The sequence below is a fragment of the Melozone crissalis genome, unplaced genomic scaffold (assembly GCF_028551555.1).
Source record: "Melozone crissalis strain CALT ecotype California unplaced genomic scaffold, PUWL_Pcris_2 ptg000036l_1, whole genome shotgun sequence".
Taxonomy (NCBI): Eukaryota; Metazoa; Chordata; class Aves; order Passeriformes; family Passerellidae; genus Melozone; species Melozone crissalis.
In genome coordinates this window covers 13,669,837-13,695,091 of record NW_026535814.1, presented here as the reverse complement: position 1 = coordinate 13,695,091, position 25,255 = coordinate 13,669,837, and the positions used below count along the sequence as shown (strand labels likewise).

Below are 25,255 nucleotides of genomic sequence, written 5' to 3'. Positions count from 1 at the left end.
GACCCATGGCATTGGACTTGGGGCAGCATAGTGGCCTCAGCAGTCACCTTGTGGCAAGAAAGAATGTGAAAGCAAGCCCCTGGCCACCCAGGCACTGGGACATGTCAGCCAGCTCCCTTCCAGACCTCCTGTCCCTCTTCAGGGGTGGTAGCCTGAGGAACAGGCCCAGGGGACCTCAGCCACTGATGACCCTGCAGACTGGCTGTTCCAGTCCAGAGCTTGGTGCCAGCTGAAACCAATGGAAAATTTTCCACCGTGTGATTACCCAGTCACATGCCTGTGCAGCCAGTCATAGAATGGCTTTGAGAAGGCAAGTGGATCTGGCCAAGGACAGGGACCAACTCTGGTCTGCACTGCATGATACCTGAGGTCTCTGGCCATGACCAAGGCACCAATGCACTGACACAGCTCAAGTTCAATAAGGACGTTTGTCAAAGGGACACATTCCACAGACCCAGTCTGGATGAGGCCCTCACCATTCTAAGTGATCTACACATTTTAGCACCAAGAGTCCTTTTTATCTGATCTCCCAAGAGGAGGAATAACACCCTGCAGTTGGTGTCTGCATCAGAAGTCCTGCAAACTGTATACTAACCTGTTTAACTCAACTCCAGTGGTAAGGCAATCACTTACAGTAACTCCCCTCCTGCCAGCTCCCTGTCCTGGGCTGTGCACCATGGGAAGCGTGACCTAGGGGTGCAGCCTGAACTGCCCAGCCCCTTTTCCAGCACTATTAGCTGGGTACAGAAACAGGAGCCTCTGACACAGAGTTCTGGTGGTAAGGTGATGTTTTGCAGGCTGGGAGAAGACAGCACAGAAATCAGCAGGTGATGGTAGCCCTGTTGCTCCCAGCTCTGCCATCTCCTCTCTTCTCCCTCTGTCACCACTGAATATATCTACAGGCATACAAAGCTTCCTTACCAAGCCACCTCCTTCTGTACCTGATGCCCTATAGCCATTCACACTGCCTAAACCCAGATGCACATGTGGTCCTCCCCCATGGTAGCTGGGCTCTGTATCCCCACAAGTGTGCTCCTGCTTATTCCCACCTCACCATCAGACCCTATCCTGTTTCCACGAACCCCCAAGCTAAGCCCCCAGCTCTCACCTGTGCTCTGTTGCCTCCTGACTGCTGCAGTTCACATCTTAACTTACCCCAGGCCCCTCCCATTCCGACTGTCACACACCCACAGCCCCACCAGCCCAAGGCTCCTTGCACACTCTCCCCGGATGAGTCCCTGACACCCGACAGACCCACAGCACCATCACCTTTCTGTACCTCCCCAAACAGTCACCAGGCACCTCAGGGCAGTGGAGAAAGTCCCAGGGATGCTGAATTGCTCTGATCAGCTCCAGGTGTCAAAGCTACACGTTTGAAGAGGGAGTAGGCAGATGGCTTGCAGCGGGGAGGGCAGCAAAGATTGTGCACTGCAGCATTTGCCCCGTGGGAACTGCCCCTCCCCAGCACAAGCCCTCTTGCAATACACTTCCCTTTACTGTAAGAGCCCTCCAAGGGAGGTGCTTGAGCACAGGCACTCGGGCCTCCTGCTTGGTTACCAAGCTGCAGCCTGCAGATAAGGCTGCAGCAGCTGTGGGGACATTCAGCATCTTTTCCACTCCCTGTACGAGACATGTACGTGGCACAGGGGGAGGAGATACCACACACACACGCACACAGGGCTGTGCACACACACCCAACTCATTTCCAGCTGTAATTTAGAAAGGCTCAAGTCTAGCCCAGGCCAGAGTGATGACATGTGCTGGACAGGTATTTGGGCCACAAGGGTGAGGCTTTGTCCATCTTTGATTTTAAGAAGATTGACACAATCAGGGTTACTGCAGGGAAGGAGTATTTTCACCATGAATTGAATGTCCTGCACTTTGTCATAGGAAAGGAAAACCTCTCTTTCCTGTAGGACTGAAGGTGAAACACCCTGATGGACTTAGGAAAAGGGTGACACAACTGTCATATAAACATTCACAATGTTGCCCATAATGAAGACAGCGTGAGCAGAAGGCCCTAAGAAGGAAAACATGGGGGTAAGAGGGACTGTAGATGTATCCATTTGAAGGGCAGCAGAGACACGATCCAGGTCCTATTACACCCCATGAAACTGCAAACCTCCTGGTCCACAAGAGTGATCCACCCCTGGGGCCCCACAGACAGCAGAGGCAGCTAAGTCAAAAACATCTTCACCCTGGTGGTTGATCCATGCCCTGAGGACACAGACGTCCCTCTAGACCTGACACTCCTAGGGAGACAAAGCCTTGAGAGACCTAAGAGTTCTCCATGGCCTACCAGAAACCAGCTCATCTCCTGCCACACAGCACTTTCTCCTAAAGCTGGGAACAGACCTCAGGGATCTCTTGGCCCAAACCACTAGACCCTGCTGTTCCTGATGTGCAGGAGGGTACTGTAACACGGATATCCAAGTAAAGCCAGCATGCCCAGAGCAGTATTGAGTTATGTGTGGACTGCCAAGGAAGGGAGAGCAGAGTGCACAAGGGTGATGGCAGCCCAGTGTCAACAAGCCCAAGGGCAAGGCTGAAAGGAGCAACTTCAGAAGAGATCTGGGGACTAACATGGTTTTTGAAAATGTTCTAGACCTTGAAAACTCACATGAAGGGAGCCGAAACTTCCACCCAGCCTCTGCCAGATGAGAAAGCAGATGTAGCTACTGCTGCAGGTCAGCTTAACCCAGGCACCAAGGCTAAGGCAGACCCCTTTGTTCTGGTTCATTACTCTTGCAGACAGGATGGGTCAAACACTGTAAACACCCTCTGAACACTTACACACCAGACATGGGCTTCTGCAGCATCAGACACCAGGTCAAAGCTCAGAGAGACAATAAATCACAGAGCAAAGTTGTTCCTGAAGACAAGGCTCATAAGACTGCCAGCAGCCAGCCTTGCAAAAGGACAGGATCAGGAAAAGGGCAGCCATGAGAATAAAAGGCTGGCAAAGAAACAGAAAATACTGGGAGCAAATAATTCTTTCCAGACGATCCTTTGGGCTCATCTCAGCATCCATCTGCTGAGGATGGTCAAGCAGCTGCAACCTTTAAAAAAGCTACCAAGTGGCTTCCTTTCCAATCACCACTATCTCTGGGACAGGCACCATGGGGAAGATAAACTTTCCATCTGGAGGGCTGGAGGCCAGAATCCTCATGAGTCTTCCAAAAACACCAGCACCCCCCTACACGTCACAGCTCTGTGCTTCCAGCAGAGCAAGGAAGATGCAAAGCATCCTGTGCTTCACTGCCCACTGGTTTCTTGTGCTCATGTGGGAAGGAAATAATGCAGACTTAGAGAGAGATGGGTGCTCCAGCTAAGAGAAGCAGGGACAAGTGAATGAGCTGAGTAATGCTCCTAAGGCAGTGCCTCCATCTCCCACCACTGCTAATACCATACAGATGAGTCCAAGCGAGAAGAGGACAGACAGAACAAGACCCTGAGCCCTCCACGTACCTCCAAGCTGGTCAATCCAATAGTCCATGAGACATGACATTGCCAAGCAACCTGAGAACTGCAGAACTGAGAAACAACAGTGGGGAGAGACCTCAGAGAGTTTGGGTTCAATTGTGTTAACAGCAGGGCCAAGTTGAAGCAAACTGCTTGGGGTTTGCCCATGCCAGGGGCTGAAAGTCACCAAGTGTGGAAACTGCCTCCCTTCTCTGGGCCCTACTCCAGAGTCAACTGCCTTGCAGGGAAATATTTTTCCTAATATCTAATTAGAATTTCCCTGGTGTGAAACTGCTTCTCATCCTGCCGCTGGGCACTTCCCAAGAGAGCCAAGCTGCAAACTCACAGCTTGCAGCAGCAGGAAGGGCCCCCTTCACTGCCTGCCCTCCCCCAGGCTGCACAAGCCCACCACTCTCAGCCTCTGCCCACTGCAGCACACAAGAAGCCAGAACTCCAGCTCATTTCTGCAGAGTGCTGGAGCCTGCTGGGCTCCATCCTGCTCAGCCAAGGGTGCCACCAGGGAGGGTGGGAGGTACCTGCACTTGCCTACCTTGGGGATGGTGAGAAAAGAGACTCATCTCTGCCTGAGATCAGCAGAAGCTGCTTGCGTTCAAGTACCTGATCCTTGCTCTGGTTGGTAGCAATACCAGTGCCTGCTGCAACACACCTACATTAATCTAAGACAGAATTCCCAAGTACCTGCTCCAAGAAGTTTGGTCCCAGACACAGAGAGCTTTGGTTGTGCTGCTGTAGCACTGATACCAAGGCTGCCTCCACCATGCTCATGAGGGACCTGTCAGCAGGAGTGATGAGCAGGATAATTAGGAGGCCAACTCAGCAGAGACCAGCTGTGCTAGATGGAAACCCAGCAGTCCAGAGCAGGTCCCGCAATGAGAGAAGCAGTCATCTGCAGACCTGGCAATACCCTCAAGGGTCTGCAGCAGAGCCCAGGCCACACAGTGGGTTTTGGAGCCAACAACCACCCATGTCCACAAATCTCCAGTGTATTATCTGCATCCCAGCTCTTCCTCCACGCTGTTCTCACTCAATCCAGAGCTATTTGTTTATCATTCTCTGCCCCAACAAGTATCATTCATTTTGCCATACTGCATCTGCTCTCTCAGACCATTGGGCAGGATCTGACCAGTACAGAGACGTGCTCAGCTTGCCTAGAGCTGGCTGGACACCCCACTGCCTGCATGGGGATGAAGATTCACTGGAGGCAGGCATACCTGCTGCCTGCACTCCCTTGCAGTGCTCCTCTTTGGGAAAGCCTCAGCATCAAAGATGCCCCAAGCCTTTCCAGGACAGCAATGTACCCACAGCTGGAGTTCAGCATGTAGCTAAGATCCTGGCCTGCTCCCAAGGCACAGGCATTGCCTCTGCCTGCTAAGCCCTGTGGCTTTCCCAGCTCTCCTCTGGCAAGCTCAGCCCATCTCCCCTGCACTCAGCATGAGCTGCCAGACCCTTGGGCTCCCTTAAAGCCCTGTCCTGCACAAGCACCTGCCTTCTGCTTCCCACTGACTCATTCCCCTGTGATTCACCCCTCCTGACTAACCCATCTCTGCCACAGCCCCATGCATGAAGGGGGTGTGTGTGTGTGTGTGTACATGCAAAATGGGCAATTTTGGACACACACACAGACTCTGCAAGGCAGCAAACTGGTCAGGGAGCCTGGCCTGGCCATGCCAGAACCCTCGCCCCCACAACACCCAAGAGAGGCAGGGGTGACACCACTGGCTCAAGTCCATTGTGGGGAGAAGGGGCAAAGACAGGCTGGGAGTGCTGCCAAGATAAGGAGCAATGCTAGGGGAGGCCTTCCTCCAGGCTCTGAGGCTGCCTTCCAGGCAAACCCATTCCCTTTATCAGCCCAACCCTGCTGGCTGTGGGAGGGTTACCCAGCACTGCCACAGCTCAGATCCACAGGCAAGATGTCTGCCAGCTAAGCTGCCTTTGGGTACGCCCAAACACGCTCCTCCAGGCTGTGCCTCTTCGTGGCTTTACTCTCCAAGGTGGCCAGATTCCTGGGAGACATAAAATTATTTCTTCTAAGCATGGCTACAGTCAGCTGTGCTAATGCTGCTGTGCACGCAGGGCCCAGAGGCTTGGCCAGTTCCTGAGTGTGGGCAGTGCAAGTCACGCACATGGTCTGGGTACACACAGATCCTCTGCAGGCTGCCTCTCCGACTGGCAATTCCCTGATGCTTGGGCCTGAGGCTCAAGCAGGCTTTGCCCCACATCCTTTCCCTCCCCTCTTTTCCACATGCTGGCCTGTTCCTGAGCCACACACACTGCCTCCACCTGCTAACGGCTGTCCTCCACCTTCCAAGGGCTGTCCAGGTCACCTCAGTCTCCTCAGAGACAGAGCAGACAGAGGTGACAAGAGGAAGATGGCACTGTGCAGCTGTGCCAAGCCCAGCGAGAGCTGTGGCACACCCAGGGGCTCTGCACCTCCATCTGTGTCTGAGCACAGGAGAGCTGTGGTGTGAGCACGAGATGCTGCTCCATGCAGCACACCCAGTCACAGACCTGCACCCCTGCCTGTTGGAGCTAGAGGATCCATCTCCTATCGGCTACAACAGAAAATTACTGGCATCACACAGGCTCTTCTCTCACTCTTTCCTCTCCACATCACATGGGTCACAGTCATGCACAGACAAGGGACTCTGGTCCCTTCCTCCCAGGATCCCTTGGCCATCTGCAGCATTTTGCCTGCAGCCACACACAGGATACTTGGGGCAAGTACACTGCAAGAGAACAAGTCAGTCAAGCATTATGTCTTCAGCAGGGTCATGCAGCTCCAGCTTACACAGAAAGCCCTGACACTCGGGAGTTAAGGCCAAAGTAAATTGTATTTTGGCCAGGGAGAGAGGGATAGCACTTTGGGCTGGAATGTCACATATTAATAGGCACAAAGAATGATTTTTTGCCAAAGCTCAGGATTGTATGCCAGAACTGCTGCTTCTCCCTGGACTTCTAAATTTTTGATCCTCACTATGTATACACAGAGCCTCTTTTCTCAGGACAACAAAATACAAGTTTTTGCCCCATGGCATCCTTATGGGCTCCAGCAGCTTCCTCTGCACAGCACCCCTTCTCTCATCAGGATGCTGCAGTACTTCAGGTCCCTTCTAGGAAAGCAGGGGGGAGATCCATAGTGCTCAGCATGTGTCAGCAGAGCCAACACCATGGCCACAGTGTCACTAAGGCCACAGCAACTGGGCAAGCTCCTGAACTGCACTCAGCAGCCACCTGCAGGATGGACCTAGCAATTTAAATGCACATGCTTAAATCAACCTACCACCACTGGTAGGTGGGCTTGTCTACAAACTCTGGGAGCCCCTGAGAGAGCATTAACAAACCTGTGTGAGCTCTTGGGCATGGTCAGCTCCCTAACATGGTCCCCAAGCACAGAGGAAGCTGAGGGACTGCCCTACATCCAGTTAAGCAGCTGGGGACTGAACCAATTTGAGCCAGACTGACTGACTTTTGAGCCAGACTTTCCTGCCACACCCTTATTTGTGACTAACAGAGGGGTAACATCCCATCTGCAACACCCTGCTCCAGCTGGGATGGGAGAAGGAGCAGAGCAGAGACAGCCAAGCTCTTCTTGATTCTGACATCTTTCCCACACCAAGGGGAACTCTTGCAAGTGCCTCATGTTCCCCTTCTGCAGTCCAGGTGGCTGAAGAGAGTGGCACAGTCTTCACCCAAAATACAGTGAGAACACTCTGCTGTCTTCAAACAGCGCATTCCAGGTCAGCAACCTGGAACTACCAGCAGAGAGGAGCCCAGTTATCCACCTTATGTTTGTTTTTGGCAAGCTTCTGTAGCACAGGTGATGCCAAAGGACAGGGTGAGAAGAGAGGATTTTGAGCAACAATATTTGAACAATTCCTTCAAATAGGTGAAGGAATTCAAGCCTTCTCAAAGTCAGTCCAAAGCAGCAACTCAGTCATGAACTTGATGCTTCTGCTGAAACAGTTCCTGGTTAATGAGACAGATAACACAGAGAATGACCCCAATAATAGGCTGGCTACCAAGCTGAGCAGATGTTTGGGTTTCTGACAGCACCAAAACAAGTCCCCCTTCTCATGCAGCTCTGTGCTCCCACAGTCTTGCCCTTCTAGTGCTTGAAAAAGTAGAGAATCCTCTGGGCTGCTAACTTAGGTGGTGGCTGCAGAGACCCTCATTGGATACTAACTGGAATCAGCTTTCATCTCCCAGACAGAGCCTAAACAGTCCTTGCTCCAAAAGATCACATCTGAGGTCAGCTGATCCAACATAAAGATCAGAAATGGAATTACTTTAAATAAAATCAGATAGGGGAGCACACCTGTGCCAGTGGATGGAGCTGAATGGCCAAATGCCTGATAAGCTGGTACTTAAAACCTGAAAGTTTTAAGGACTAGACCACTAAACCACATTTTTCCATATGTCTTAGATGGACTAGCTGGATGGCTCATCCCATCTAAAGCTCAAGATGGAAACTACCTGTGTCCTCTCTTCATCTTGCTGCAGGAAGGGAAGCAGACGTTTCTGCCATCCTTCTTTGTCCAGCAAAAGGAGCTGGACCCTCTGCTGCTGTGCCCCATGGGACACCCTGAGCAGACATTAAGAAGAGGGGCTTGGAAACCAGCTACAATTGGGCTTTCCTGCTCAGCTACACATGAAAAATCCAGGTCTAGTTCAGGTGGTAAGAAGCTTCCTCTTCTGTTGAGGCAAAATGTCCCTGTAGGCCCCAGAGTCACTCCTCTTCCTCATTTTGGAAAGATCCTCCCTTACAGGCATCGCCTTTTACCCTCTGCTGCCTTCACCAACCCTGAGCAGGCTGGAGAGGCCTGCCCAAGTTCTGGATACACCAAAGGTGCTGCTTATTCAGGTGTCATGTGTGGGGCAGCTGTATATGCAATAAGGGGGAGGGAAGGAGGTGGAGCAAAACCAAACCACCCAAAAATCTCAGGGAGAAGGTACCCAGCCTTGTGTTCAGACGTTATTTACCCCAGGATACAGTTCCAGTTTTCACCTGGTCTTAAAGCTCTCCACTAAGTTGCTCTCACTCACTTTCACAGTTTCTTTTCTCTCTGCCCCACTTCCAGCAGGGACCTCAAAGGCTGCTGCCTCCCAGCAAAAGGGTCTCCATGACCTTTGTAATTCAACACACTGGGAAAGGCTCAATCAATTCCCTCTATTCCTAGGCCAGCACAGACCTTAAAAGCCCTCTTTGTTCCTGTTACAAACCCTATCCCACAACCATGGCTTAACCCTTAGAGCACTGCCTCAAATGAAGAGAGTTTCACAGAAGCAAGGTGGATTGCAGCATCCAGGGGAAGCTGGACCTACCCTCCACTTACAAAAGAGCTGCACTGAAAATCTGCTGGTGGCTCGAAGGAAGCACCAGATAAACACAACAGGGTGGGAGGGATGCCTCTGGCCATGCTCATCATCATTACAAACTACTGTGCCTCACACTGCTGCAACAACACAGGCAGGTTTTGGGTTTACACCTCTTTAGATGCACCTGGTTTTGCTCTGCCTGCCCTCAGTTCAGCAGATTTACTACAAAACATGCTCCATGCATGCAGATTTGGGGTTACACAGAGAAATTGGGATGAGGAAGGAAACAGCTGGGATTGGGCACCTCCATTGTCAGTCTTCCAAGGACTCCTCTGTCCCCAGGTAGAGCCACTGCTCCATGACCAGGAGCAAATCAGAGCCAGCAAGGGATGCCAGGCTGTTACTACACAGCCTGCAGGCAGATTCTTGCCTTGTCTGAGACAAGCTCAGACCCACATCCAGACCAGCAGCCCAAAGTCACAAGCTAGGGAAGCAGTACTATGGGACTGTACATAATTATACACCCTGGACATAGGAATGCAGAGGACATGGAAGGTACAGCCACGTCTCACTTCCTAGCATGATCCCTGACACAGGAAAAGGCAGGATGGAGCAAGGGCTGCCAAAATCGCCAGCTCTGCAGCTGGAACAGAGCTGCCCAAGCACATCCTGAAACACTAGTTCCATGACAGACAGAACCAGCTTGTACCACTGCAACCCAAAATACCACCCCAACAGACAGGATGGGGTAGGGCCACCTTGCAGCAGCCTAAAATGCCATTTCCTATCAGCTGCTGTAACTTCCCCTGTGCCCATTTCTGGTCCTGCTCCACCCCCTTCCTTCTCCCCAGGCTTCAGGGAAACTGAGTCACAGCATGCTGACCGTGCCCTGAGGAAGGAGATGGGTGGGCAGCCCCCAGCCCCTGGCACAGCGTGGGGAGTGGAGCAAGAGTGGTACCAAGACCTCTGAGAACCCCGGTGATGGGGAGGGATTAAAAAGTACCCACATATTCTACATCAAGCAGTTTTCCCAATTGTCAATCTCCTCTGTTCCCACCTCTCCTAAAGCAGGAGTTGGCCCCAATCTGCTGCTGGCCATACACACTGCACCCAGCTCTCTGGGCTACACAACCTGACCCATGTGCTCTCTGCCACCAGAGGGGACCAGCATATGCAGTAACTTAGCATAGCCCAGAAAATAAAAAGAAAAAAAAAGAGAGAAAAAAAAGAGACCCAGATATAGTGTTATAAATCAGAAGAGTGCTGTAGGTCTCAAAAGGCTGGTAGGGCACTAGATACTTCATTGAGAACAGGTAATGGCATTCTCTACCTTAAAAGATTCATGTGTTTGAGTAAAGACTTGATACTCTGGTCCAGCTCTAGGAGTTGGTAGGCTTCCAGGTACTGACCTCAGGCTGTTTTTATCACACACCTACAGAAACCCTTTTGAGGGCCTGCTAACCAGTAAAGCTTCCCAGGACGAGGTCTACAGCAGTGTACACCCACAGCAGACCCTTTGAAATCCCTGACTGGTGCAGTAACAAACCACCACTCATCTATCTGCCTGGGAGACAGATAAGTTAAAGATTTGTTAATTCAGGCTCTGGGTCAGATATATCACGAATGTTATTAAAGTTATGGTTTCTTGAGTATGTTTCTCAAGATTGCAGTGAGGTCAAGAGCCCAACATTGCCCAGTTCAGCTGGGACAAAGAACGGGAAAACTGAACTCAAACTGCAAAAAATGCACAGCTATTACACACTGCTCATCTGTAAGTCTCCTGGCATCTTTTCTCAGGCTTCTGTCTTCTTGATTGCCTCGCTCCACCTTCCTGGGGACTCTCTGAAAACTGACCCTTTCACCCCTCCCTGGGGAAGTGGGTTAAGGTGGTATTTGCTGTTATTGTCATGCAAAGCATAACATTATTGCAATACCCTTGCCTAGCTCTATCTCCCAGGACAACATCATACTAGATGAAATTGATTATCCCCTATCACTTTATGGTACTATCTTTTAATTTCTCTGTTAACACACATCAGAGACGTATCGAGTTTCAGGCCAGCTCACTCCAAAGGAAATTCTCTCTTGCCTTACAGGGATTTGCAAAAATGATTCCTCTTCAGTACCAAAAAAACCCAAACCACCATGAAAAAGTAATTAAAAAACCCCAACCCACAAAACAAAAAAGAAAAAAAAAAGAAAAAAAAAAGAAAACCTACACTCCAAAAATAGCACTTGAAGGTTCACTTAAGGACAGAATTTGCCTTTTCTCTCCAGACCACCACTTTGGTCAGACCTTTCCCAGGCTCTGGAGGGCAGCATTCTCACTGCTGCTCAAACAGCTTCATCAGCAATGTTTGGAGTCCTGTAGCGAGGAAGCTTTTAGGGTCACATGCCTGTTCCTTCCCAAAAGTGCCCAGTACACCAACACAGGAATTTCCTGGTAAACTGTTCCTCCTTGCTTCCAGCCTCTGGTACAAGGGTGGCCTCTGATAGCAGCCTTCCTCCGGAAACATCACTGCCTTTTGCTCAGTTACTTCAACACTGTCATATTGTGGGGAAACAGAATTAAACAGCTGAAATCTGTAATAAATCATTCCTACCGAGCTGCCAGGGAAATTGCTGCATAGAAGAAAGAGAAGAGCTGTAAGTCTGTTTCCTCAACAAATCTAAGCCACAAAACAGCCTTTGGTTACAGGCAACAGGCACAGCAGCAAGAGGAGCACTTTCAGGGTGGCAGATTAATGCCACCAGTTTTTCTGTTCTCCCTCTCCATATTTATTACATGGCCAGAACAGATCATTGCAAATACCTTAAGATCCCAGACTGTCAGCCTAGGAAAGAGGCTGGCAGACCTAGATGAAAAGCCTGAGAATATTCTAGTTCCTCAAAAACAGCTTATATTTTTAGCTTTTGCTGCTGTTAAAAGACGAATTGAAAACAAAGCTCAGACTCCCTACTTGATGCCATAACTGCTTTATTTTGCTGGCAGCCACAGCAGAGAGGATCTTGAGAATTACGCCCTTTGTCCACTGCTGGCCCAGCTATGGTAATCTCATCAGCAATGCAAACGCTGGTATAGAAAGGGCTGAGTGGCAGTGCTGGCCTGACAGCTCCAGCAGCGCTGACTGGCAATAAGCAAACCCTGGTACATGGCATCCAGGCATTTTCTCCCAGCCTGAGTGGAGCTAAGGGTTGGCTCTTGCAAGCCATTCTTCATGCATCTTCCAGAAAATCTGTGCAGCACAGCTGGACCCAGCCACCCTCTCACAATTTAGGGAATGCAGGCAGAAACACCCACAGGGTCGAAATTTCCACTTGATCTCACTGATCTATCACCTCTCTGCTGAAATCCCCACCAGTCTTCCCACAGCAGCAGGATGCAGGTTGGTCCTGATGTCCCACAAGGCACTGTCCAATTTTTCAGAGTGACACTGCTCAGGATGGTGTCCCCACCTGATTACCAGTAGGCAGGCATGTCCTGGACTTGCCTCAGGTAATGGCAGAGGCAAAGCAAAGCAGCATGTAACCCACACAGTACTTTGCCAGCTTCAACACCATGGCTCAGCCAGGAGGAAATCTCTTTTGGCTGCCTGTCCCTAAATGTTTATTCCAGCACTGCCTATCTTAACTCCTCTCCAAACTGGCAGCAGAGTATAGGACCCCACTACCTTTGGGCTTTTTTGGTACTTTGTGCTTCAAACCATGTAGTATGAAGAGGTAAGACAGAAAAAGGGGGGCAGCACTTCAGTGATGACATGGCTGTAACTCATGGGGTCACAGCACCCAAGAGACTGAGCCTTGGGCAGCGGTCTTGGCAGGCAAGGTGTTTTATCATTTGTAATGATAAAAGAGAAAACATTCTCTGGCCTAGAAAATGGCAATTCCCACCCCAACACACAGACATATGACACCAGACCCCTCATCTGCTGGGCTCTGCATCACTCCATGGTATTCCATAGCACATCTTGGGGCCTTGGTCCAGAGGAAAGATGAGAAACCACTGGCTGTGAAAGTGGGGTCAATGGGAACCACAGTGTGACCCAATGGACTTTTACCATGCTCTGCCACCACCTGCACCCATAATATAATGTAACACCAACTCTCACACCAAGTGCTGAAGGTCACATACATGGAAAGCAGTGTTCAAGCTGCTGACCCAAAACTGCCTTCAGTGTCAGGTACTACAGTCCCACATTCCTCCAAAGGAAGGAAGCTCCAGCCTTCAGTGCAGAGGCAAGCTGCTCTCCTCTGAAAGCAGAAGGAACCTGTTGGCAGTGAGAGGGAGGAAACAAACTGCTGTCCACCATGGGAGGCTTTCCCAGAGGCTCCATGTTCCACCTCCTTGTTTGCTCTCCCTTGGGAACACCAGGGTCTGGAGTCCAGGGAATATTGTGCAAACAAGTCTAGACTGTTCAGGAGTTTTAAGATGACTGAAACTGCAGAACTGGAGAGGAGTGGGCAGTCCATGCAGATCTTACAGTAACCCTACATCACAGAAGGACACTAGGGCAGACTGGAAAGGGTGAAATGGTTTTCAGGGCAATACATGAGGCCTTGTACCCTGGAAAGGAGGGGTCACAGCTCAGGTAAGCATTATGACATTTGTGCATACAGGGCTATTTGAGTACCTCAGGCATCCTTTCCCATCCATTTTTGACTGAACACCCTAGTCCCAGACAGACTCTGGCCACAGGCACCAGAGCAGTGTGTGCCACCCCATGGCAAGCCCACACAACCCCAGCCTCCATACATCTCCAAGGGCATTGTTTCCCTCTCACTCTGGGCTGGGCACAGAGCTGTGGGCTGTAGCTCGCTGCCAGCAGTGACCTTTGAGAGGTGTAATGAGAGAGGTTTACAGCTCACACAGCCATCCATGTTGACACGAGCAAGCTGTGCTCCGCCAGCAGGTCCTTTTCCCTGGCTTACATCCAGGCCTTTAGGCATATCATGGATGACAGGTCAGGCCTCAGTCACACTCACATTATGGCCAGGCTGGAAATGGCTTCCTGAGCCATTCCCTCTGCTAGTGAGTGCATGATTGCCCCTTCACCAACAAGAGCCAGCTCTCTCAACAGTACCTGGTAAGGGGTCTACCCAAAGGCAGCTTCAAAAATGTTTAACTTCTCTTTTGTCTGCCCCAGAGGATGGTCTCAGACCATATCAGAGGGGTCACAAGAGTGTCTGCTCTCCCTGAGTACAGATACTCTGGAGCAAGGCAAACTGGTTGTGCAAGGTGGACACAACAGCACAGCACAGGGCCAGGCATCCTGGGAAGGTGCAGTCATGGCTGGAGCCTCTTATGTTGATTAACTGAGGATAAGCAAGGGCAGCAGAATGACTTGCTTTCTACCATGGTACAGTGAGAGGGATCAAGAGACTGGTTTGTTCCTGGCTGGGCCTGCTCTGCAGCTCAGGGCTTCAAAACAAACAGGTCTAAGTGGGAGCTGCCTGCCCACACCCCAGCAAGGGGCGAAAGAGGGGAGAAGATGGACAAAACACCCCTGACCACTCACCCCAAGGCTGCTGCCAGAGGAGAACAGCTCTAGATGCCAAATTATCAGGCAGGAGTCCAGGGGTGCCAAGCCCATGGCACAGCTGGGACTGGGCTGCACTGAGGGCTGTGGCACCTTCCACATTTGCCTGGCTGCTTTCCTGCCTTATCAGTGACACTGCCAGTGGCAAGTCACCATAGCAATACCCTCCAGCATGCTCCCCTGTCTCTGTTCCCCCTTGCTTGTCCTCTCCCCACTGCCCCACACATGAAACACCCAAAAGCCTCAACACACTCCTAAAAGGCAGCACCTTCACCAAGGAAGGAAAGGGAGTACACATGGAAGCCCAGTAGTCCCACAAGCCCTCATCCCTGCCCACCTCAGGGGCAAGGACTCTACTCCAGATTCAGGTGCATTGCACCCCACCTTGTCTATTCTCAAGGCAAGGCACAGGAGAGCCACGCTGACAGATTTGGGGAATTGAGGCCTTTTTAACTGCATCTCCTTCGTGCTGGGGCAGGCAGGGGTGCTTCAACATCCTCACCTGTCCCACAGGGCCTGCTCCATGTGGGTGACATGCAGCCCCTCTCCAGTCCAGCCCAACACAGCTGCCTGCAGGTCAGAAAGCCCCAGGAGCTCTTTCGACACTGCAGTAGCATCAGATCTAATGGAAATGGGGGTCTCAGACTCTTCTTGCTGCATCCTGGCAGGTGTCTCCCAAGCCTCTGCTCTCCAGTTCCAGTTTCCACTTCAGGGAGGTCTGTACTGCTGCATCAAACCTCACTGTGGCTTGAATCAGAGACAGGATCCTGCTTTGTTTCTTGCCTTAAAAACTCTCCCCTACCATTGCTACATGCCACTAAACAGCTACCCAGCCTGGATGGTAAGCAGAGCTCTCCTCCCTTTCACCTCTCGCACACAGGCACAAGACAAAGACAAAGGACTCTCTTGAACCACACTCAGGAGTGATATCTGTCAATATCTTTCACCATGTAAATTCAACAGCTTAGCAGACAAGCAAAAAAAATAAAACAAACCCAAACTTCTAAAAGCTCTGCTTCTCTCTCTGTTCTGCCCTTTCCCACAACCAGTTACATCACTTGAGGGTTATAGCCGAAGCTAGCAAAGCCTCGGTCCTGATCCAGGATGAGTCATGGAGCTCCGGAGGCCGTGCAACTTCCTTCTGATACCATCAACCATGCCTTACACAGCTAAAAATAAAGATGGGCCAAAACTGCAGAGCCACATCTTGCCTCAACATGAAACTCAGCAATGCTCAGCACTGCTGAAAAATTACCTGAGCAGGTAGAAACCAAAAAGTGCAGGGAAGCCAAAAGTCTTGGGTGTACCAAGAAGGGAGAGGGCAGGAGGCCCCACCCTGTGCCACGCTGGAGGATGGTGGTGGCAGATGGCAAGCAGCCATCCAACCATGCAGAGATGGCCAGAACCAGGATCCCATCTCACTCAGCTGTGGGCTTTGGAGTATTTCCACACCTAGAGGTTGTGTGGAAGATTGTTTTCAGCAATGTAAGTTCCCATCTGAGACAACAGGAATCAACTGCTGTAGAAAAAGGAGGATGCACATTTCTGGCAGGAAAACATTGGGAAGCTGCAGACTGCTTCCCACCAGGCAACACATGGGCATCTGGAAAGCAAGGTCCAAGGGATGTTCAGAGCTAAAGGCTAGAAAAAGGAGTCACAGATACAGCTGAGATGGGTTAGATGTTGAGGTAAGTGAGGAATTCAGAGTTCTTCCTAATCCCTGGAATGCTGTGCACAAGCAAAATCTTCACACACGAGGATACGGGATTCTCACACACATCTTAGCAGGAAGCCGTAGGATTGCACACAAATAAGAGCTCAGAGGGACACCAGTAATGTTCAGAAACCTAAAATAGCCTCAACAGATGATCCTCTGCTCCATTCTTGGGAGCAGCAAGAACTGAACAAGGATCCAGCTGTCCCAACACTCCCATGAACAGGATCTTTGAATGCCCAACCTATTTGCAACAGAGATGGTTGGGCAAATAGGGGATTCCTTGCATAACTCCAGTGCCAATATCCACAAGGAACCCAGAGCTCCAGTTCTGAAGGAGGAAGCAGCATTTTCTTGTGGTTTTCAGTGGAAAGATGATCTAGTGCTACATCAGCTGGTCAGACTCTGGGGCAAGGGCAGCCTACACACACCAAGAGAAGGCTGGAGGATGTTAGGCTGACTGCTTTCTGTTGAAGATATAAACTCCACTTTGCCCAGCAGTTAGGTTTCTCAGCACAGGGTTCCGTCCCATTCCCAAGAGAGGCACTGCAATCCTGTCCACGGGTGTGCAAGTAGTGTCAGTTTCCAGACTACCACCAGCTGCACTAAATAGAACTAAAACTGGTAATTCAGCCCAAATATAAACTCACTGATATCACCTGGGTAAGGTGATATATGAACCAGAGAACAGCTTCATGCTGTGGCCAAGCAACAGGAAAAGCTGCTGCTTTACACATAAATGGGAGATTTGCTGTCCATTAAGATATTAAGCTAACTGGTTATCAAGGAGGGATGGGAGAAAACTGGATCCAATATATGCCAGAGGGGTGTGAGGCACTGGCACAAGTGGCTCAGAGAAGCTGTGGATGTCCCATTTCTGGCAGAGTTCAAGGACAGGTTGGATAGGGCCCTGAGCAACCTGGTCTCATGTGTGGCTCCCCTGGCCCATGGCAGGAGGGTAGGGATGTGATCTTTATGGTCCCTTCCAAACCAAGCCTTTCTATGATTCTGTGGTGTGCTCTGTATTGAAATGGCCTTTGGCAAAAGGCAGGGGAGGCCTGAGAGCATGCTCTGAACTTAGCTGACTGGAATCTACAAGCAGCTCCAGCAAAACTGAGAGAAAACCTTTTCTCTGGTCTTTGTCATGCCTCTCATCACTAAGAGAGATACAAAATCCCACCATGGAACAGGTATTAGTGAATGCCACAGCCCAGCTGGATAAAGGGGCCACTCTGCTCTCACTGCATTGTATGATTGGTAATCGGCAGCACAGAGCAAAGGACTTCTTCCTTCCTTCCTTTCACCTTCACAGGTAAATCTATCCCTGCCTCACCCTCTGTGGGTACCACTTCAGCATCAGGCTGAAGGATGAGATGGCCTGAAGCCCAGTTTCCAGCTGCCTCTGGATTGCTCCCAGCTTCCCTGGCAGGCACTTCTGAGGAAGAGCTGCAGAGCCTGGGCAGCTATGCATCCTAAACTATGTCTTCCTCATATAATCTCTCTTGGCCAAATCACACCTGAGCTCCGGGGTGAGAGAAGGATTCATCTTGCCCTGCCAGAGGCACAGTCCTGATGAGGGCTCCCTTTCAGGTGAGAGCACACCGTGAGGTGGGGCAAGCACTGCTGGATTCTAGGCAGGCACACAAGCATCCAGGGACAGGGCAGGAAGCCCACAGCCATCTCAGGCTGCTCCAGGCTGGTTGTCTTGGACTAGGTAATATTTCTTGCCAGTGGCAATACAAAAAATGCTGGTCTTCCTGAAATACTTCCTCTGAGCCTCACACATCAAAGCCAAGCTACAAAATCCTGGGAAAATGCAGGAAAAACCCAAATGCTGCTAATAGAGAACATGATTACATCTGCCACAAGCTCTGGGTAAAGTCTCAGGTGGGTTCAGGTGAAGGACAGCAGGGCCTGCAGCTGGGAAATGCTCCCAATTCAATCCTGCTGGCAGGCAGAAGGATGAGTGTGGCAAATAGCACAGACTGCAAGTTCCCAAGAACACATCACCCTTGAGCTCCCAACAACTGTGTGCAGGGTTCAACAGTTCTAGCAGTACTGGTTCCACACATCCAGGTTCCCTTTGCCATGCTGACAGCCAGGTGGGATGCAGGAGCACTCAAAAAACTTTGGCTGTGGGAGAACCTCACCTGGGTGATCTCTACCTTACAAAGCTATCCCTGTGATCCAAGGGGAGAAGAGCACAGAGTTCCCTGTTTCTTCACACAGCCCTGATGAGGCAAGGGAAATCAGTGATGTTTGAATGTTGCTAACCTCGGTGTAGGGCTGAAGCAGACAGAGAAGGCAGCTCTCAGCTGTCAGCCCTCGCAGTCTGGCCTTGAGGTTGCTTGTTCTGGCTGTCCTGGGTCACCTGGAAAGACAAGTCCACATGCACAGGTTCAGCTGGAACACTGGGTGGGCAGTAACTGCTCACCCAAGCCAAGTGAGTTAGTGACCTGAGCACAGAAGCAAGAGACCCCAAACACTCCACCAGCTCAAAGATCCCAGCACATCTTTTACCAGTGCTGAGGCTGCCCCTCCAGCTGCAGCCCTGACTCCCTCCAGGCTCCCACTACCCCCAGTGCCCTGCATGACTCCAGGTGGCTGCACAGTTGGCCCTCCAGAGAGAGCTGCTAAGGTCACATCCACGATATCCCTGCCCAGATTTCAGGGGGAAATAAAGGCCTTTCTGTGCCTTTGGCTTTGTTCTTGTCCACCCACACAGCTGTAGGTTTCTCCAGCACACAGGCTCTGCTGTACTCGAGTAGGTGCGCTGGCATATGGTTTATCTGCAAGAACAGGCACTGGCTGTGGTCCCCACAGGCCACCTGCTGAGCCACCCCATGGAGACACAGAGCCAGGGCAGGGAGGGACAAACTCCACTGCTGGAGAGACACCCCTCCCAACAACCCAAACAGACCAAGACAAATCCAACACCGCAGCGTTTCCCAGGCTACAGGGAAGGGAGAAAATGACAATTGCTTAATAGAAATCTCTGAGAAGCCTGCCAACACCATCACAAAGATGTTGTTCAAGTCTCCTCCCCAGGCTCCCAGTGCTTTAATTGCAGACCACTGGAGATCACACTTTGTGTGGGCTAGGTCCTCGTGCAGAGCAGGTCCTGAAAACCAGGATGGCATCAGGCTCCCCCGGCTCAGGTCTGACCTTCCCCTGGCCACAGGCATGATGGGCAAAAGCTGCTGTGAGGCAGTCCCTGCTCGCAGCTTGATCATCCCCACAGGCAACCACCCTGCAGCAGCACCAGAGCACAGCCCAGCATGACCAGAGCTGCTGTGCTGGGGAGCAGAGCACTGCAGGGAGACAGGCTGCCAGTGCCCCAGAAACAAGCCTTCCCACCGTGGTGCAGGGAGGCAAGGCCACACCACCCCACTGGGGCTTCAGCCCTTAAAATTGTCCTGAGGGCACCAGAAAGTTTGTGCTTAATGACACCTGCACTGGCATCCCAGGAGAAGGCCCACCTGGAAATGGTACCAGCTAGGCACAAAGGCTATCAGTCTGGAGAGCTTGTAAGCAAAACAAGCCCCAGTAAAAGCCGCATGTGTGGATGCAAATATACATATATAGAACACCCTCCACCAAGTCCCTCCTCTAGCACACTGTCTTTCAGAGAAGGCTCAAAAGGCGCTAAGCCTGAGCAGTGACAAGAATTGCTTTGGACATGGCTGAAGTACTGCCACCCACATACTACAGCAGTACAGGAAGCGATGGCAATGTATCTGACAGGGATGGGTTGAAAACACTACCCAGGAAGAATGCAATTACCCCAAATGGACTCAGGCCAGGAGATCTGGATTACCACCTCAGCTCTTGCATAAAGGGCTTTGCATCTTTGTTCACATCTAACAAGAATCTCAGCGTTGACATCACCCCTGGCCCAGGACATGGATTTGTTACTAAAAAGCACTTCCAGCTGAATCACTAACTTCCCATTTTGCAGCACACAGGACTCCTTTGAAGGTTTCCCATACAAGTATTGTTCTACCATCATGCTGCTTGGCTGGGGGGTTGTCCAGGCCACAGGCAAGTATGACTGCAACTGCACTGGCCAGTCCTGAAAAGGCTCTCTGAAATGCAGAGCATGTGAGCCCAGCTGCTCTTGATTCAGGATTCACAACCAGCTGAAGATGCAGATGGAAGCAGGGGGAAAACATGTTAATTGTCAGCTGGGTGTCCACTGGCCAAGCAAGGGAGACTGTGAAAGAGAGGGGCAAAGCCAAAGGGAGGATGAACAGAGACACTTCATTGTCAAAGAAAATAATTTTTAAAGCAGGCCTCAAACTTTGTGAGACCAAGTTCTCTGGAGGTAATATTCACCTGGCTCACTTGATCACAAGCAATTCAACATGAAATAACAAAGAACTGAGCTGGTCAGAAAATAAGCTCCAAGGAGCAGAGGTGCCAGGTACTGCAGACAGAAGCAAGGATCAGAAACATGGCAACATGGCATTACCAGGACACAGAGACCCACACAGTTCCCTGGAAGAAGGTGGTCCCTGGGAATTATGTGATGTGGAGAGATGCAAGGCAAAAGCCTCTCAGAGAAGACTCTCACAAAGTAACCTGCAACAATCTCACTAAGTAACCTGCAACAAACCATCTGCCAGCATACAAATATCTCCTTTCAGGATTTCTCCCATGCTGCCCTTCACATCTGTCCTGTTTCAAACCCGACTCATTAATTCCTCCAGCTACCAAAGCCTCTGATAATTTGATTACAGCTCCATTGACAGCGTGCTGAGGACACCACTTTTCTAACCATATGGCTTCACTTTCTCCTTTCTTGTCTGTGGTCACATACCCACCAACAATGGGTTTTCTTATTCTGCATCAGGAAGTGTCCTGGCCCCCAGGCATGGTGCATTTCCACACAGCACACGATGGTGCCAACCAGATCTAGCAGAGGACAAACATGGGCAGGCCCAGAGCAGTGAGAACACGTAAAGGACTTGGGAAGAGCCAAGAGTCTTTGACTTTGAAGACTCAGATCAATAATCATCCCCTTCAATCACCCTCAGACTCAAAGAGCAAAGTTTGGGTATCTCTGGCCTCTGGTACTCAGCACACTCATGCAGAAATGTGCCAGGGCAAGCAGCCTACAGCAGACAACAAAGAGGAACACCAGGGGCAAAGAAGTGCTCCTCTGCCCTCACAGGTCCCTTGAACATAGGGAGGGAACTTCCTCCTCCTGCTCTGCATGCTCAGAGAGAGAAGAGAGCTGAGGGCAGAGAGGCTGAGAAAGCTCAGCACCAGCCGAGTGGGGGTGTAGGGGCTGCGTCTTCATCTGATTTGGAGTGAAAGAGCAGCCCTACCAGTAAAATTTAAATTATCTATAACTCCCTAAAGGCCACTTCTGGAGAGGGCAAACATGGAAAAAAGAGCATGGAGAGCTGCTCTGCACAACTTGCTGCAAAAGCAGGGAAACAAGAGAACTCTTCAGCAAGATGTGCCTCTGAACAGCAGAGTTCCCACAGTACAGAGTGACCCCACCAGCTTTCAAACTTTCAGTGGGTAAGAAACCTCTGACAAGGGGAACAGAAACAAGGCAGGCGAGTGGCACAGCTGAAACGGCGCCAGCACTGCTCCAACCATGGCTGGACCTCGGTCCACCAGCCCAGCTCACCAAGGGCCACAGCTCTACAGCAGTGGTGACAGCAGGGCTCTGCTGTCCTGACCACGCCAGATTCCATGGAAAGGGACATGTCCAGGCCCCACTGGAGTCAGCAGCAACCCAGTGTTACAGTTAAATGTTATGGGAGCAGGGGCTGGAGGTCAGGCGAGGGCAAGCGTTGACCCCCTGGCAACAAACACTGTGGCAGCAGCAGTGTCCCTCGGAACCAGCCCTGTCCAACCCCTCAGCCCTGCCCGCTGCCCCCAGGCCCTGCCCCAGCGCAGGACAAGCAGAGCCCCCATCAGCGCCCCGCCACTCACGCACGCCGAGACCCGAACCACGGGAATTGCTGCTGGGAAACAAGGCGGTGACCAGGCTTTACAGGATGACTTCATTCTCCCCGTCCTCAACCTAAAGCCCGGCCCTGCCAAAAGTAACTCCAGCACTATCACATTGAGAGTTTTCTTCAGTGTCACCTGCCGGACCTTGTTCACCTCCTCGTGCTACCAAGCTTGCCAAGACACTGCGTTGTGTCAGTGCTACCAAGCCTGCTACACTCTCCACAATCTCCCAGCTTCCCCTCTTTGCTGATGCCAACAGACAGGACACAGGGAGAGGGCAGGTCTGTAAGCAGATCTATGCTTGTCTGATGTTTTTAAAAAGGCAATGAGTGGAAATTACTTTTAAAATTTAAATTTAGAGCACAACATTCCTCTACCATACATTTTTCACAGCAGCTGCAAATTCCACACTCCTTCTTTCAAAGAAAAATAATAAAAGGAGTGTGGAAACCCCAGAGGCGTGTGCCCCTCGTACTGATGGATTCACGGGTGGGTTGTGAGCAAGCCCACCTCCCCAGCAGCCACCACGCAGCCATTCCTTCTGACTTCCCTAACAGGCCACCTTTCCAAACACGACACCCGGGCTGCCGAGCGCACGCCGCCTGCGCGATTTCTGTATAAAAACCCGCAAAACGCTTGAAAACCTAGCAGCTGGCTAGGTCGGCAGCTGCTGATTTCGGGTGGGTGAGTGGCCCCGACGGGCCCTTCCGCCCGCGGCTGGCTGTCACCAGAGGGCGGCGGATGCCGGGGTTCACATCCGCCCCGCCGCCCACCCCGCAGCCCCGCGCCGGGGCCTGCCGAGGGACCCTGGGGCAGGTGCCGCCCGAGGCGCGCCCCCCGCGCCCCCGGGGTACGGCCCCACCGCCGCGGGCCCTTCCGGGGACAGCCCACCGCGTCCCAGCTGGGCTGGAGATGATGCCGCGGGAGGAAGAAAAAGAAGAGGAGGAAGAGGAGGAGGAGGAGGAGGAGGCCCCACTGTGCGGGCAGAGCTGCAGACGGGCTGTCCCTGCCCATGTCACAGCGCAGAGGACGTGGCCCTGGTGGGCGAGACCAGGGGCAGCGCAGCCTCCCTAAGCTGCCGGGGAATTGGGAGCCAGGATCGGGGACACCCCGCAGCAAAGCTTGCGCCTCGTTTCGGTCCCTCCCGCCTGCCCCCACACCTGCCTCTGCCAGACACAGCCCTCCCGAAGCCTCGGTTCCCCCGGGCGCCACCCCCTACCCCCGCCCCAAAGTCTCTCTGCGGTCACACCGCCGCCTGCCCCCTCGCCCCGGCACCTCCTGCCCCAGCCTCGGCCGGTGCCAGGCCCCTTGCCGGCCCAAGTGCCCCGGCTACAGCTCCCCACCTTGGTCACAGTGCCTCAAACTCACAGACCCCCATCCTGGTCATGATGTCCCCAGCTCAGAAACCCCCATCTTGGTCACGGTCCCCACCCCCCGCTCATAGTCCGCCACTCCGCTTACGGCCTCACCCATACTACCCGACCACGGCCCCTCCTGGTCGCGCCTCCCCCAGCTCCCGCTCGCCCCTGCGGTCTGGGCCCCCGGTCCCAACGGCCCTCCCGAACCTTCTGGAACCGGGGGATGGCGGCGGAGATGGGGCGCACGAACCCCCTCGCACGCCGAACGGGCGGCCCGTCCCCGCCGCAGCCCAGTCGTGCCCCGCGCCCCCCGGCCCTGCCCGTCGCGGCCCCGCCGGACCCACCAGCGCCCCCTCCGCCGCTGCCGCCGCGGCCCCGACTGTGCGCGGCTCCTCCGCTCCTTCCGGGTGTCTCTGGGGACACGCCCCCCGCGCCCGCCTCTCGCGCGCTGATTGGTGTTCTGGGCGGGGCAGGGCGCGGGGCGGGGCGAGTCGCGGAGCCGCGTGGCCAATGGGCGGTGGAAGCACCGCGCTCAGACCCCGCCTATAGCCCGCCCCCTCCACGTGCGGGAGTGTGATGACAGCGGGGAAGGGGCGGGCCCAGGCGGGGTGGCGTCTCATTGGCCGGCAGCGGCGACATGGGCGGGGCCTGGGTCGGCGTGGGGCGGGACTGCCGCCCCTGGCCCTGTGGGCTGAGGGGGGACCCCCGGCCCGCGGCGGGGCTGGCACGGCAGGTCCTACCCACGGGCACGGCATGGCCCACCCACGGCAGGTCCCACTCACGGCACGGCGTGTCTCACCCACGGGCACGGCATGTCCCACCCACGGGCACGGCCCCACGGGCGTGGCATGTCCCACCCAGGACCACGGCAGGTCCCACCCACGGGCACGACCCCACCGGTACGTCATGTTCCACCCACGGGCATGTCATGTCCCACCCATAGCCACGGCCCCACGAGAACGCCGAGTCCGACTCCACGGGCACGGCATGGCCCCACGGGCACTGCATGGCCCCACGGGCACGGCGTGTTCCACCCCACGGGCACGGCATGTCCCCATGGGCGTGGAGTGTCCCACCCCACGGGCAGCCGTCTCATCCCTAACGCATCCCATCTCACAGATGCCCCTGGCTCCACGGGATGTCCCACCGGTGCACACACCCACAGGCACAGTATGTCCCAGCCCCAGAGTCACCCTTTTCCCAGCCCCACGCGTGTGACATGTGCCAGCCTCAGAGACGGCCCTCCCTGGCCCTGTGGGTATGCCTTCCCCCCGTGAGGCCCCCTCCTGTGTCCCTTGCCTCATGTCCCGAGTGGGGTCACTCTGGTGTTCCCCAGTCCTCAGATGGTGCCCATGCCCCGCAGGCCGGGTCTGCCATCCTGGGCTGGGAAATAGCAGTGTCGGCCTGTGCCAGAGCCCACCATGGATGCTGGACCCGAGATACTGAAACACCCAGCAGCCGTGGGGCTCCTGGGCACTGCCACCCGCCTGTGGGGATGCCAGCAGGACCCACTGCCCCACGGGGAAGCAGCCCACAACTCACCAGCCTGACCACCACGGGCCATTCAGGTCAGGGAAGAGATGCCTTGACTTCACCAATTTTGGGTGAAGTTCAGCGAAGATCAGTCCCCCCAGCTGACTCACCTCGCTCCTCAGAGAACTGCAGCTGCAACACCACTCTAAAAATAGTGGGGACCAGTATCGTCAAATGATAAATATAACCAAGATCTCGTCTTCTGACAGTGTTAGTGTGAACCTCTAGTGCACTGGCTGCCGAGTCCCAACGCTCCCCTTGCCTTGCTGCTGATCCTGTGGCATTATTTTCGGAAGTGCTGTCATGGATAAAGCTGTGCTGGTGCTGTCTGGGAATAGCCGTGA

At 53.0% G+C, this 25,255-nt stretch overlaps 1 protein-coding gene across 2 annotated transcripts in view; it reads right to left on the bottom strand.

Moving 5' to 3' along the window:
- ATOSB (atos homolog B) overlaps positions 1-23,797 on the bottom strand; it is a 38,763-nt gene extending 14,966 nt beyond the window's left edge. Inside the window, exon 1 of one of the 2 annotated variants that reach the window (XM_054283359.1) lies at positions 23,723-23,797. The gene's annotated coding sequence lies outside the window, so the exon portion shown is untranslated. Of the gene's footprint in view, positions 1-23,718 lie in introns of both variants that reach the window. The other variant, XM_054283360.1, reaches the window with a different exon arrangement.
- Between the last annotated feature and the right edge of the window lie 1,458 nt (positions 23,798-25,255).